The sequence below is a fragment of the Stegostoma tigrinum genome, chromosome 18 (genome assembly GCF_030684315.1).
Source record: "Stegostoma tigrinum isolate sSteTig4 chromosome 18, sSteTig4.hap1, whole genome shotgun sequence".
Taxonomy (NCBI): domain Eukaryota; kingdom Metazoa; phylum Chordata; class Chondrichthyes; order Orectolobiformes; family Stegostomatidae; genus Stegostoma; species Stegostoma tigrinum.
In genome coordinates this window covers 19,796,217-19,810,454 of record NC_081371.1, presented here as the reverse complement: position 1 = coordinate 19,810,454, position 14,238 = coordinate 19,796,217, and the positions used below count along the sequence as shown (strand labels likewise).

The 14,238-nt window shown below is 39.2% G+C and overlaps 1 long non-coding RNA gene across 3 annotated transcripts in view; it reads right to left on the bottom strand.

The window, feature by feature from the left end:
* Positions 1 to 778: 778 nt before the first annotated feature.
* The window catches only part of LOC125461020 (uncharacterized), a 46,973-nt gene continuing 33,513 nt past the window's right edge, over positions 779 to 14,238 (bottom strand). Inside the window, exons 2-5 of one of the 3 annotated variants that reach the window (XR_007249376.2) lie at positions 12,396 to 12,497; positions 11,116 to 11,274; positions 2,321 to 2,547; positions 779 to 1,723 (exon numbers count right to left, since the gene is read on the bottom strand). This is a non-coding gene — a long non-coding RNA (uncharacterized LOC125461020). The remainder of the gene's footprint in view (positions 1,724 to 2,320; positions 2,548 to 11,115; positions 11,275 to 12,395; positions 12,498 to 14,238) is intronic. The other 2 variants (XR_007249375.2, XR_009446877.1) reach the window with 2 other exon arrangements.

The window sequence follows — 14,238 nt, the reverse complement described above, 5'->3', positions numbered from 1 at the left end:
GTTTTAAAGTGAGTGGAGGTAGATATAGGGGAGATGTCAAGGTAGGTTCTTTAATCAGAGAGTGATAGGGGTGTGGAATGCATTGCTGGAACAGGTGGTGGAATTGGCCTCTTTAGGGGCATTTAAGTGGCTACTAGATAGGCATATGGATTATAATATAAGGTAGGGGTGGAGGTTAGATAGACCTTAGGTTTAGGGTAAAAGTTTGGCACAATATTGTGTACTGTACTGTGCTGTACTGTTCTATATTCTTTCAAAGCAGAAAGAAATCTGTAGATTTCTACAGTTTGCAGATTCATTCCTTAAACCTTTTTACCACTCATCTGTTTCCTTTTGACTTCACAGGTGTGAGATTATCCAATGTCCATGTGCAGTCCTTTTCATGTGAGTTTGGAGAATTCCACTTCAGCCATTTTTCAGCTCATAGCCTCTGTTTCTCAGGCCCTGGATACCTCTGTCCTTTTGCCCGTCACACCACACTGAAATAATATTCAGCCATTTCACTTCTGGCATCCACAAGTGTCTCTTATAGTAGCCTTGACTTTTCCTCCCTCCCTGCTTCAGTGATTGTACTTTCGATCTCCCGTCACAACTCAATTGTGCTGCTTTCATCTTAGTCTTCTTCTTGTGAAATGTTTTGAGATATCTACTGCTATGATAAACATTTTGGAGTGTGGACTGAAAATGAGAGAAGAAAAACTCGCTGCTCTAAAATGGGAGATATTACAAGGAGTGATTTGCTACATTAAAAAGCAACTGAAACTGACTGACGCATATGAACAATGTTACTTTTTTGATTTTATTCATTACTGTCATGTGTGCTAAGACACAGTGAAAAGTGTTACCTTACATACTTTAGAGGCAGATCCTACCATACAAATGTCTCAGAATAACGGAGCAGAGTGCATTATACTATATTACAGCTGCCGAGACAATGCACAGAGAGATCAACATTAAGATTAAAGAGGTCCATTCAAAAGTCTGATAACAGCTGGGAAGAAGCTTTCCATGTAGGTATACAAACTTTTATAACTTTTGCCTGACCGAAGAGGATGGAAGAGAGTAGAAGTGGGGTGGGATGGGTTTTGATTATGTTGGTCATTTTCATGATGCAGCAGCAAGTGTGGATGAAGTCAGTAGATGGGAGGCTGGTTTGCATGATGGATTAGCTGTGTTTACAACTCTATAGTTTCTTTCAGTCTTTATTGACATGCTGAAGTTCCTTAGCCTCCTGCGGAAATAGAGGCATTGCTGTGCTTTCTCGACCATAGTGTCAATGTGGGCAGACCAGGACAGATTGCTGGTGATCATCACTCCCAGGAACTTGATACTTCTGATCATCTCCACCTGAGCAACACTGATGCAGATACGGGTGTGCCCTCCACTCCATTTCATGAAACCAGTGATAAGTTTCTTCATTCTGCTGACATTGACAGAGTGATTGTTGTCTTTACACCATGCTGTTAAGCACCATATCTCCTTCCCATAGACTGTCTCATCATTGTTTGAGATACAATGTACAATGGTAAGTGTTGTTGGGGACATTGGGTCCAGACAAATTGGCATCATTTGTTGTCAGTTTATGAGAATTCAACATAGCAACATTCTTATGATTAGTCAGGTTGCAATTTAACGTATGTAGAGGAGTGTGAAATAGGGTGAAAAGAAAGCAAGGATGTAACTACAATTATCTTTTCTCCGAGAAGTTACTTTCCACAATTTTCTGTTGAAAGATCAGAAAAACTACATTAAAAATGCTGGAAGAGATCATTCTAAAACCCAAAGACAACCGAAAGATTCCAACCAAGAAACCAGTGAATTACAAACTATTGTCACTCTGCAGATAGCATTAAGATATCATTGAAAACAAGTTCTTGTCAAAGTTAAGAGTGTACAATTAGAGTCTTTTTTTAATACTGAAATAAATTGGTAGCACTTTGTTTTATTCTGGGTAGTACTGAATCAGAGACAACTTTGGATTTACAGTGATTTCATTGAATCTTCACATTTCCAGCAACATCGGGAACAGTGGGGCTTGATTTTCAGCACACCATCCATTGAGCCATGACACTATCATGTGGCAACTTCTGCGCCTAAATATTGAGTTTTTGTGCTCCACCTACCAATATTGCCAATATGGATACATACCCGGTAGTCTTTGTTCCTATTTATGAAATCAGAAAAATATCAAGATCTTACAGGAGGTGAAATTATGTTTAAAATTTCTAGCTCTCAGTTCCACAAGCCAACAGGTCCAGAGCATGCAACAGAGAACAAAAAGATGAGTAACAGTTATCAAAAAGTAATAGAAATTACTCACCCTTGCCTTGGGGAAAGCAATAATACTTTGAAAACATCTGGGTAATTTTCTGAAATAAGAGCTTTTCTGATGAAGGGTCTAGGCCTGAAGCGTCAGCTTTTGTGCTCCTGAGATGCTGCTTGGTCTGTTGTGTTCATCCAGCTCCACACTTTGTTATCTCGGATTCTCCAGCATCTGCAGTTCCCATTATCTCTGGGTAATTTTCTGAACTTGTTGCTGGAGCTATTCTGCCACATGTGAAAATAAATTTTGATTAAAACTCACAATGAAGAAAAAGAAACAAAGGATACATTTAGTCTAAAACAATGGTGTGAAAATTCTAGTCTTGCATGAACACAAAACTTCGGCCTCGCATATCAGACATTAAGTCCTGAAATAACTCCACAGTGAAACTTCCTCACACAATGCAATCTCATTTGCATTGTTTTTATGTCATGTTGAGCCTTGGGTCTGAATTAGGCCACAGTTACGCTCTAATTGTAGCGTTGACGCTTACTGAAATTGATTTACATTGATGCAACACTGGGAAGGGGTATATTATCCTTTCTTGTAAAAATGTTTGAGTACTGGAGCAAAGATGTCTTGCTGAAGCTGTGCATGGCCTTGATGAAACCACACCTGGAATACTGTGTTTAGTTTTGGTCTCCTTAGCTAAGGAAAGGTGCACTTCACATAGAGGGATTGCATCAAAGGTTGACAAGACTGAGATGGGATGGCAGATTTGTTGTATGAGGCCAGAGTGGATTCACTGGGCCTGTATTTACTGCAGTTTAGAAAAACGAATGGGGGTGTCATTGAAATATACAAAATTCTGATAGGGCTAGAGAGAGTGGATGCAAGGCTGATGTTTCTCCTGGCTGGAGGATTAAAACAAGGGGTTGCAGTCTCAGGATAGACAGTCATTGAATATATTTAAGAAAGAAATAGACAGGGCTGTAGAGTTTAAGGTGTCAAGGGACATGAAACAGGAAGAGCAGGAGTATTGCGATCATGTTAACTGGCGGAAAAGGCTCGATGGTTTGAATGGTCTATGTCTGCTGCTATAACAATCAATTGGTGGGCAAAATTTACATGTAACCATCTGCATTGCCATCACAGTAAAGTGGAGAGAAATATTTATTAAAATTAATTTCAGTTAATTGAAGAAAAAATTATGAACTAAATTGTGACAAAATAAAACATAGTTTCAAATTAGCAGTTTAAAGCATTAGCTAACTATTATACTGTTCCAAAAATATGGTTGGGTTTAAACTATGCTTGCAATTCTCCATATGCAAAATTTTTGTTAGTGAGGTATTCTATTGAAGGAAATAGCCAGTAATGTACATATCTGTGCTAATTCCCAGGAATGCCATGGGCAGATGTCAAGGAGCCTTTAATCATTCATGGAATGAGGGTGTTGCCAGCTAGGCAGCATTTATTGCCCATCCCTAATTGCCCAGAGGGCAGTTAAGAGCCAACCACATTGCTGTGGGTCTGGAGTCACATGTAGGCCAGACCAGGTAAGGATGGAAGTTTCCTTCCTTAAAGGACATTAGTGAACCAGATGGGTTTTTCCAACATTCGACAATGAATTCACGATCATCGTTGGATTGTTACTTCCAGATATTTATTGAATTCAAATTCTACCATCTGTCGTGGCAGGATTTGGATCTGGGTCCCCAGAATGTCATCTGGGTCTCTGGATTAACAGTCCAGCCGTAAATATCATTAGGCCATTGCCTCCCCTTTGCCTTTGTGAAAGAGATGCAAATGTAAATTTGAATAAAGAAGCAAAACCCCATAGCTCTACAAATGCGTAATAGGAAACAAATTTTATAATTTAACAACTGAACAAAAGTTTGGCAGAAATTCATGTGTGGGGTTATCTTCCATCTAGATTTCTAATGTCTTTTAATTGATATTGTTCTAGTTACATGAATTTGAACTATGAATATTTACCTATTGTAAAAAAAAAGTTGTATCCCATGACTAAATAAAGCTTTCCACTGTATTTTACTTCTTGGGTAGGATTAAATCAGTAGTATGAAGTACAAGTGTTTAATGTGGTCAACTAATATCAACATATCTCCACCCAAAAACATTAATTTCATTCATAAATAATATTTACTAAATCTTTTGATGGTGATCCATGCAGTAACATGGATAAAATGCTGTTTACATTTAGAGTAAATGTATCCAATAGGGTTCGAATTGCCTTGATTTTTTTGGAGGCCTCAGTGATCAGTTGGAATCCTAGTAAAGGGGCTGAGAGAGCAGCAACACATAGTTATTTCCTATATTTTGCTGCATAATTCCCAGAGGATCACTGCTTTTATTCTCATAATTTAATTATTAAGTACACAAATTCCTCTGCAAAAACCATATCACAAAAGGAGAAAGAGCTGGAAATATGTGTCAATGACAAATATTCCTTCTTGGAAAGCGATATATAGAGCTGAAATTCTTTCCTGATTTTCCTAATTGGCAAAAAGCTGTACATTTTTTATAATTTCAAGTACAATGGGATGACTGGTCACTAGCATAACTTGGTCAAATATAAAACATAAAGCAAGTTTCAGTTATCTCTAGGGATTTTAAATAAGCATAGAACAACAAGATAGAATATGAAGTTGAAGTTATGCTTCCCTAATTTAACTTTGGATTTCAAATTGGACTGAACTATACCAAATAAAACAGCTAAGTACCATTTTGGGAAGGTTCTTGGAAGATATCTTACATGAGTTCCAGCAGGTTATTTCACAATTCCTTGCTGTTCACCTCATTATGTATGTAACAATCCCGTAAGGCACTGCACTAGTGCTATTGTGCGCTTACCAATGACAGACGTACTCATCATTGCTGGGATAGTCCAGGATTCCAGTCTCCAGCACTGTACTATTTTCACATCACCCAGGAAATGCAACATTTAACATAACAACATGTTAGGAAACTATATTCTCTTCTGTCCTTTTTATCAGGATGGTAGGAGTGGCAGGGCAGGAAGTGTTCGAGCTCTGTGCCCATATACTCCAATTCACCTGGCTGGCCACATTCTTCTTTTTTTTGTTTCTTCATTTCTGTTTTGTATCAAAGTTCACGTTTTCTTCTTTTCTTCGGATGCAGTGGAGAAATACAGTTGCAAGGCCCTGTCAATCTCACCAGTACATAGTTTATGCACACTTTGATCCAATTCTTCCATTTCAGTCTTCATCTTCCAATATTTCCTGTGAGTCCTGATCCTTGGGCTTAGCCATGCCAAACATTATAATACACCATCCCCATCAATCCAGAGTGGTGCTGACCACTGATAATCTTCCATTCCATGTCCTACAATGCACGATCAACTCCCACCTTTAAATATTGAGTTGCTCACTGCCACATTCACGGTCCCTTCTGCTGCCCACAGCTGTGGCCATTGATAAATCACCTTCCCCTTCAATGGCAGGCCGCCAGTACTGACAGTGACTCCACACCCGACCAAGTTAAAAAAGCAGTGCAACTGATAAATGACTAGCCATCTGACTGAGGTCTCCATAACCCTCTCACTGACTTACCACTAATCTCCAACTGGTTGCACTGGACCTGCAGAACTAACCATAGTACAATCTCCAGACTGTAATATTACAGATCACTGAGCTGAGTGGGGCACTATCCTTGACTTACTGTACTGGTACCCCCTAACTGATAGTGTCTCCCTGGACTTGACCGAAGACTCTCCTCAGACTGCGAGGCATTGCCATTTGAATGAGGCATATGCAGTGTGCTTGCCACATAAGGTGCTGGAACATGCTGTAGGTGTGAAATTAGCATAGTTAGGTTCTACAAAGCAACATGTCCCACCATCCTTTTGACTAATTGCTGCTGATAACCATGACCACCTGTTTAGCTTTGCATCTGCTCTAAATGGCAAGGCAATACACAAGTACTGTAACCTGTAAATATGAATGAGGCAGCAGAGAGTAAAATGGCATAAAAGTAGAGATGCTGTGGGTATCCAAGTGTGTACTATGAAAGCTAGTGAAGTGTCCTGTGATGCACCCACCTCCACTATGCTTGAATGCAAAGTGCTCAGGCAGCATTTTTATAATGCAAGGAATTGAAAGTGCAGCATTGAAATGGATAATTATATTATAAGTGAGTCAGAGAAAAGCCACGATAATATGATGAGGTGGATGCATATCCAATGTCAACCTCCTTGGAGGGAGGGATGCAGGCATTCACTCCTCATGGAGCATGCCCTGAGGTATTGAAGTCTGCTGGCCAGAATGGAGGTCAGAGGAGCCAGCAGTGAACTGGAGCCACCAGGGACCTGCTCAGAACTTCATGATGGGATTGTCACTGTCTAGTTTCTCTTCACCTCCTGAGCAAATAGCACGCTGCATCTAATTGCATTCACTGATAGAATAGGCAATAATGAGATATAAATACATGCAAACAGGCCACTCACTATTCACTAATACGATTCCTTTCTCGGTATTCAAAAGTGGAAAATCGGATTTTTTTTCTCTCAACTCTATGAATCTCATTTTTCTAATCTCACCATGTTTTGATAAATGCCATACTATTGCCAACATTGTTCAGGAGCTGGGAAAATTCAGCTCAATAAGTTTTAGCTTACAATTCAGCCATTTTCAATGTGCTTGAAACAGGTTTTGCTGCCAAAGAAAGCAATGTTATAAATATTTCATGCATTTATAATTTTAATTAATAAATTAAAATACCCACTTGTAATGCTATTACCGTGCACTAACCACACCTGCTACAGTTTGGTACAAGACTAATTTTGTTTTGGCTTATTTTAGTTCCTCTGACTGACAGACATCTTACTAATTGTATGCCAATATTATTTTCCTCTCAATTTAAAAAAAAATAAGGTGCATAGTTGCTGGGAGACAAGTTCTATGTACCAATTAAGTCAAAATCTTCAGTTACTCACAGGACCCTACATGTTAGAAAATAGAAACATTACATTCATTTTAGAAAATAACAAACTTGAATGGAGGCAAATAAATCATAAAATGAGCATTTCATGCCATCAAAGCAATTAAAATCCTAACAAAGCCTTAGGACTTATACAAAGTGATATAGAGTTCAAAAATAGTACAGTTATGTTGAATAGTTTTGGAACAGTATTGCAGATTACTATCTGAATGGCTGTAAATTGGGACAGGGGGAGTGTACAGCAGGACTTGGGAGTCCTTGTGCACCAGTTGCTGAAGGCAAGTAAGAAGGTGCAGCAGTCAGTAAAGAAAGTAAATGATACGTTGGCCTCCATTGTGAGAGGTTTCAAGTACAGGAGCAGGGATGTGTTGTTGCAGTTATACAGGGCCTTGGTGACACCACACCTGGAATATTGAATGCAATTTTGGTATCCTTTTCTGAGGAAGGATAGCCTTGCTCTCGAGGGAGTACAGTGAAGGTTTACCAGACTGATTCTGGGGATGGCAGGTCTGACATATGAGGAGAAATTGACTGTGTTGGGACTGTTTTCACTAGAGTTCAGACAAATGATGAGGGAATCTCATACAGCCTTATAAAATTCTAACAGGACTGAACAGGGTAGATGCAGGGAGGATTTTCCTGACTGTGGGTGTGTCCAGAATGAGGCTTCGGGGTAAACGATTTTGAACAAAGTTGATGAGAAATTTCTTCATCCAGAGAGTGGTGAGTCTGTGGAATTCATTACCACAGGAAATAGTTGATGTCAAAACTGAATGTATTCATGAGACAACTGAGTACATCATGTGGGGCAAATGAGATTAAAGGTTGCAGGGAGAAAGCAGGATTAGGCTATTGAGTTGGACAATCAACCATGATCTTGAAGAATAGTGGAGCAGGCTAGAAGGGCCAAACACCCTCCTCTTGCTCCTATCTTCTATGTTTCTATGTTTAATCAGCAGGCAGATTGTTACTTAAATGAAAAGAGACTCAAGAAAAGTGTAGTGCAGTGGGACCTAGGTGCTCTTATGTACGAAACACAAAACATTATCAGGTATTGCAGCAAGTAATTAAGATGACAAATAGAGTTTCGGCCCTTATTACTTGGGAGTAGGAATTTAAGAAAAGACCAGCTTGTTACAGCTGTGCAGGGTGTTGTATCTGGAGTACTATGTACAGTTTGGTCCCTGTATTTAAGAAAGAATGTTTTAGCATTGGAGGCTGTTCAAAACAGATTCATCAGGTTGATTCCTGGGATAAAAGTGCAGATTAACCAAGAATGGTTAAACAGTTTAGGCCTTTTTTCAGCAGAGTTTAAAAGAATGAGGAATGGTTTTATTGAAACATACGAGATTCTAAGGATGTTTGACAGGGTAAACACTGAGAAGATATTTCCAGTAGTGGTGAGAATCTCAAACCAGGCAACAGAGTCACAAAATAAGGGGACACTCATTTAAAATTGAAATGTGAAGGAATTTATTCTCCGAGAGGATAGGGAATATCGGGAATTCGATACCTCAGGGAGTCACAGTGACTGGGTCATTGGAAGCATTTAGGAAGAAGATAGATTTTTGAGGTATTGAGAAGTTGAGGGCGAGGAAAGCTTGAAACAAAAGAGAAGTTGAGGCCTGGGGCTGACCATTCAAAATCTTCTTAAATGGTGGGGCAGAGATGAGGGCCCGAATGGCCTAGTCCAGCTCCTATTTCTTATTTTCTAATGTAGACACATAGAATGTCACCAACCTGCCATCTTCCCCCTATTCCACTCACCATCTTGACTTTGAAATATATTGCCACTCCTTCATTGTCATTGGGTCAAAATTCTGGAACTCCCTCCCTAAACAATATGGGTGCACCAAAGCTACATGGAGGGTAATGATTCAGGAAAACAGCAATACACTTTTCCAGAGCAATTAGAAATGGACCATAAATACGAGCCTAGACAGCAGTGCACTTGTTACTAATGAGCAAAAATCCTTGAATTACAAAAGAAGCAGAGTAGAATTACTGGAAAATATATATCATGAGCAAGGGTCATTATGAAGACAGTTGTGGCCGTAATTAGAATTATCTGAAAATAAAGTGCAAACTCCGAAAGACAATAAAGAAAAGGCAACATTTCAGATAACTTTGGAAATGTGAAACGCACTCTGCAGCAAAATTGTCATGTTGGTAAACGCAAAAATATGTGTTACCTTCTTAAGATAATGTCATGTTGGGTAGCCAAATTAACAAAGTGATTGAGGAACCTAAAATTCTTATGTATCGGAAATCATTGGTTTTTGGAATTATTTATCATCAGCTCTTTTCTCATAATTTACACCACTATTCAATAGCTGCCTTTGATCTCACATGCACTTCTACAGAAACCTCCCCCCTTTAGAATTCAGCCACAGGTTTTCTACAGGCTTCAACACATCTGGAGCCTACAAAGTCATGAGTTCTTCAGGTTAATTGTATGTTTCGAATCAATGTAGCCAGAGATGTTATTATACACCTCTGGAGTAGGTGAGATTTCAACCTAGATCTCTCAGTCCAGGGTAGGGGCACTATCTCCATACCACAAAGGGCCCCAAATTAATCTTATATATGGTAGGATTAAGTTAAATCAGTTAGGTCGGTCGTGTGAACCTGGAAATGACTAATCTCTAACTAAATTGGTAGGTGTGAGGCCATTGTACTTACAATACATCCCACCATGGTCCAAACGCTGTGCACAGACAATGGAACAACCAGCAGTTATTTTGCAAGGCTGATATGATATTCAATAAATATCTCTTACATGAATATTTTCTTTTCATTGCCATGATATTGCTTTCTCCATGCACCTTAACCAGCTTTTAAAGTGTCTACTGTTTGCAGTTTCTTCAGAGATCAGGCTGTTCGAGCATGGGAAAAAGACAAAGACAACAAATGAGGTTGGATAGATCTCCAAGGAAAGGGGCTTGAGTTTAAGGATTAATTTAAATTTGAAGATTAAGAATATATTTCTGTAGAATTCAACATTATCTGGTTTCTACTCACAGTGATCAGCTCAACTTCCTTTTTAATGCAGCGTAAATCATAACCTGCCCATAGGAGAGGTGAAACACTAACAGGGATTAAGGGCAAAAACAGAGGAGGTCAGTTCAAAAGAAAACAAAGGGAACGTTGTTGTAGTGTAAATCAAGTGGAGACACAGCACGCAGCTGAAATGCGAGCCAATGCACTTCGGGAGAAGAAAGGTTGTCTATTTGCAAAGATTGGGAGAGTAGAAGTGGATCCCACAAACTATCATACTTTTTTCAGAGATCGGAGGTAAAACCAAGTCGTAATCCATGACCAGTCATGCTCAATATTTTGAATTTGTGAAAGTCATTGATATGGAATTCCAGATAAAATCCTTAAAATGCATATCTTCAAAAATATAAGCGGTGTAAATCAGTCCACTGTAAAACTCTTCTGCCCCATAGAAATGCTGTTACATTTTAGATACTTCATAATTCAGTAGATTTCACTCTGTCCCTCTTTGTTTGTTATGTTTAGATCTATTTTTATGTAATTGTGTTGACACCTTCAGGATTTTGATAATTTAGTAGCCTTCTAATGAGGTTTTAGGTTGTTAGAGGTATCTGGGGCGTTTTTAAAAAAAAATTGTTTAATTAGCTATTCTTTGTGTTGAGGATTGCACAAGTGTAATTCTTGGTCCATCTTTTCATTTCATAAGAAGCCTTATGACACAGTCCATTTTCTTGAAATATGTAATCTTTGAAATAGAAGTGGCAGCTGGGTTCACTACATCATGAAGGATATTTCTGTCAGTCTAGTTGTGCAATAGCTAGTGAAATAACCAACTCAAAAGATAACCTTACTTTACCCTGTCCTTGTCAACCTACCTGTTGCAGCTGCATCTGTCTAGAACAGTATTCATCAGAGTATCCTTTTGGAAACAATGAGCTATCTTCATACCAAGAACAACCTCCTTGTTGTTGTGAGGACCAGGCTTTGGGAAAGTGCTTTGTCGGGCATGGAAGAAGTTCTGGAGTTGGGGGTCACTAACAGAGAGAGAGAGAGAGAGAGAGAGAGAGAGAGAGAGAGAGAGAGAGAGAGAAAGAGAGATGGGTTGAAAACAAAGTCTCCCGGTTGGTACAACCTCATGCATTTGATCGGACACTGAGTACCCTTGACCTGGAATGACAACTGCAGACATGGAAGAAAATCTTGACAACAGCTATTACTTCTGAGGTGTTAAAGCTGTGTAAATGTCTGGTCCTGAATGTTAACCAAATCTTAATGGCTTGCTTTTTTACATCAGACAGAATCACACATTGAATCCGAGCACTGTTTAAACGTTTTAAATTCTGTTAAGACGACTGCTATGTCCTGATTTAAACTTGGGAACTTTGTGGACAATATGACGTTATACTTTTGACATTCCCTGCCTTGCCATCTACCCTTCAAAAATTAATTAAACTAGCTTCTTGATAGGGATTTGTCCACTTACTAGCAAAGTATGTTTTCATCCCTCTCTAACACTGTCATGAACAAAGATATTGAGGATTGTCTCATGTACTTTAGTATGATTAAGACTATCAATCATACATTCTAACTGCAGATGAACTTACTTGGTGATTACTCAAGCATGATAGACTTCATCAGCGCAATGTTTATCAATGAATATCACCATGTTGCCATTGATGTTTATGATAATGCTGTAATGATGGATAAACTCTGTGGGTGAGCTTATTAAAAACAGTAGAACATATTACAAGCTATGACGCAAATATTCCAGCAACCTGATTTCTATTTGTGCAGTTTGGAAATACATAGCCTACTAGCTGCTATGCACAACGCAACACAAGATATAATGCCATCAACAGACATTTTAGCCGGCAGAATCCTGTGAATTTGGGCACCTGAAATCTGATCTCATCAAAGTTAGAATAGCCTTAGGTATAAGAGTTCCCACTAAAACAGGATAACTGCGAACAGAAGAGAATCTGACTCTTGAATAAGGTATAAGCATGCGCAAAAGCTCTGAAGTTGTAATTCAATAGCCACAGCACATACTTGGGAGAACAGGTAAATTTGTCCACATTGTGGACAAGCAGCTAGGATATGTAATATATTGATAAGGACCTCGGACATCTCCACAATTTTAAAAAACAGCCTAAACCTTTAAAGAGAGAGCGACAGTGTTTTTTTTCATCCATGTCTTCCTGCTGTTTCACCTCCTCTTCTTCCATCACTATTTGGCCAGAATGCATTCCTTGGATATCTGAAAGGAGAAAAGCACAAGGCCAGCATGGTGGAGAGGGAAAATGAGAGAAGTATTCTTATATTTTTTGCAAATCTAAATAAGGAACGGTTATGCATGAAGGGAGAGTGAAACATGTGAAGTAAGATCGTGTATGAGTGCACCATAATGCTCTATGGTTTCAGCCCTGCTGCTAGCTATTCTAATGCCGACGATCATCATTTGCTCCAATGGAAAGGCCATGTAGCTATTATTATTCTCTATCAGTTAACTCTCATTGTCTCCTGTTATGCAACAACCTGCCCTGTAAATCATCATTTGAATGGCTAAAAATAATAGTGTTATGATATACACATACATAATCCTTTCTCATATTTCACTTTCCCCATATCACATAATCTTTGCATATTTGCGGAGGCAAATGATGTAAGAATATAACTCTTGTTTTCCCTCTCGCTTTGCACTACTTTGGCCGTGTTAGCAAGTATGGTGCAAAAAGCCAAAGCAGATGCTGGAAGTTAGAAACAAAACAGAGTTTGCAGGATAAACTCAGCATCTGCGGAGAAGAAAGTAGAGTTAACGTTTGGGTCCAGTGACCCTGTGTTTAGGTGATATGGCAGTCATGTTGTTTAAGGCAAGTGGCACTAAATCAAGTCCTCACTATTTAGTATCCTTCCATTCTGCTTTCAAACTCGACATACTTCTGGGTTACTTCTAAGCATAGTTATTAACAATATGTGCATGATAGTAAGGCAGCAAAACTGCATTTGCCAATCTGCACTGGTTCCAACCTTTTAGCAAAGTCCTACTACATGACTACTTAGGTGATAGTTAAACACAGCATACCATAGAAGCTCACCTCTATGTTGGATAAACCCAACTCTATGTCACCCTCTCCCCCCCTCCTCCAACAGCCAATTAATCTCTCAATTACCAACATTATTAATTGAATCATTTAACCAAATCCATTCCCATTTAATTGAATTCATATCTAACCCCACCATCTCCCACTGAGATTAGCTGATCACAAATTCAGGTGCTTTGGGTATCTTATGGCTCTCTTTGAACTAGTCATTCAAAATGGAGTCGGAGGATCAGAGCCTGCAGGCTGAACTGGAACCATACTTTAAGCACACTATTGAGTCACCTCTTCAAAAGACTCACACAAAACTATTAATGTTTAATAAAAATCTCTTCAGAGATGGCTGCTTGCACCAGATGGTTTTCAGCCAAAGAATCAAGAGGCATGGCGGCTCAGTAGTTAGCACAGCTGCCTCACAGTGCTGGGGACCTGGGCTCAATCCCAGCCTTGGACAATTATGTGTGTAGAGTTTGTATGTTCTCCCTTTGCCTGTGTGGGTTTCCTCCCACAATCCAAAGGAGTGCAGGTCAGGTGGATTGACTATGCTAAATTGCCAATAGGGTGGGGGATGAGTCAGGGTGGGATGCTTTTTGGGGGTCAGTGTGGACTTTTTGGGCTGAATAGCCTATTTCCACACTGTAGGGATTCTAAACTATGTCTGCAGTTATTGCAGAGTTTTCTGAATAAAAAGACAATATGAAAGCATATTCAAAGATGAGTGCTGTCACTTCTGACACTCTAGACAAAGATAAAGAATCCTCTGGGCTTTCACACAGAGGATTCTCATGCTTCAGTATCACTTAAAGACTTTATACACAGTCAGAGAAATATTGTAAAATCTCATGAGGCTCAATCTGTTTGTTATCAAGAGAGTGATCATTGTGATCATGTTTTGTAAAG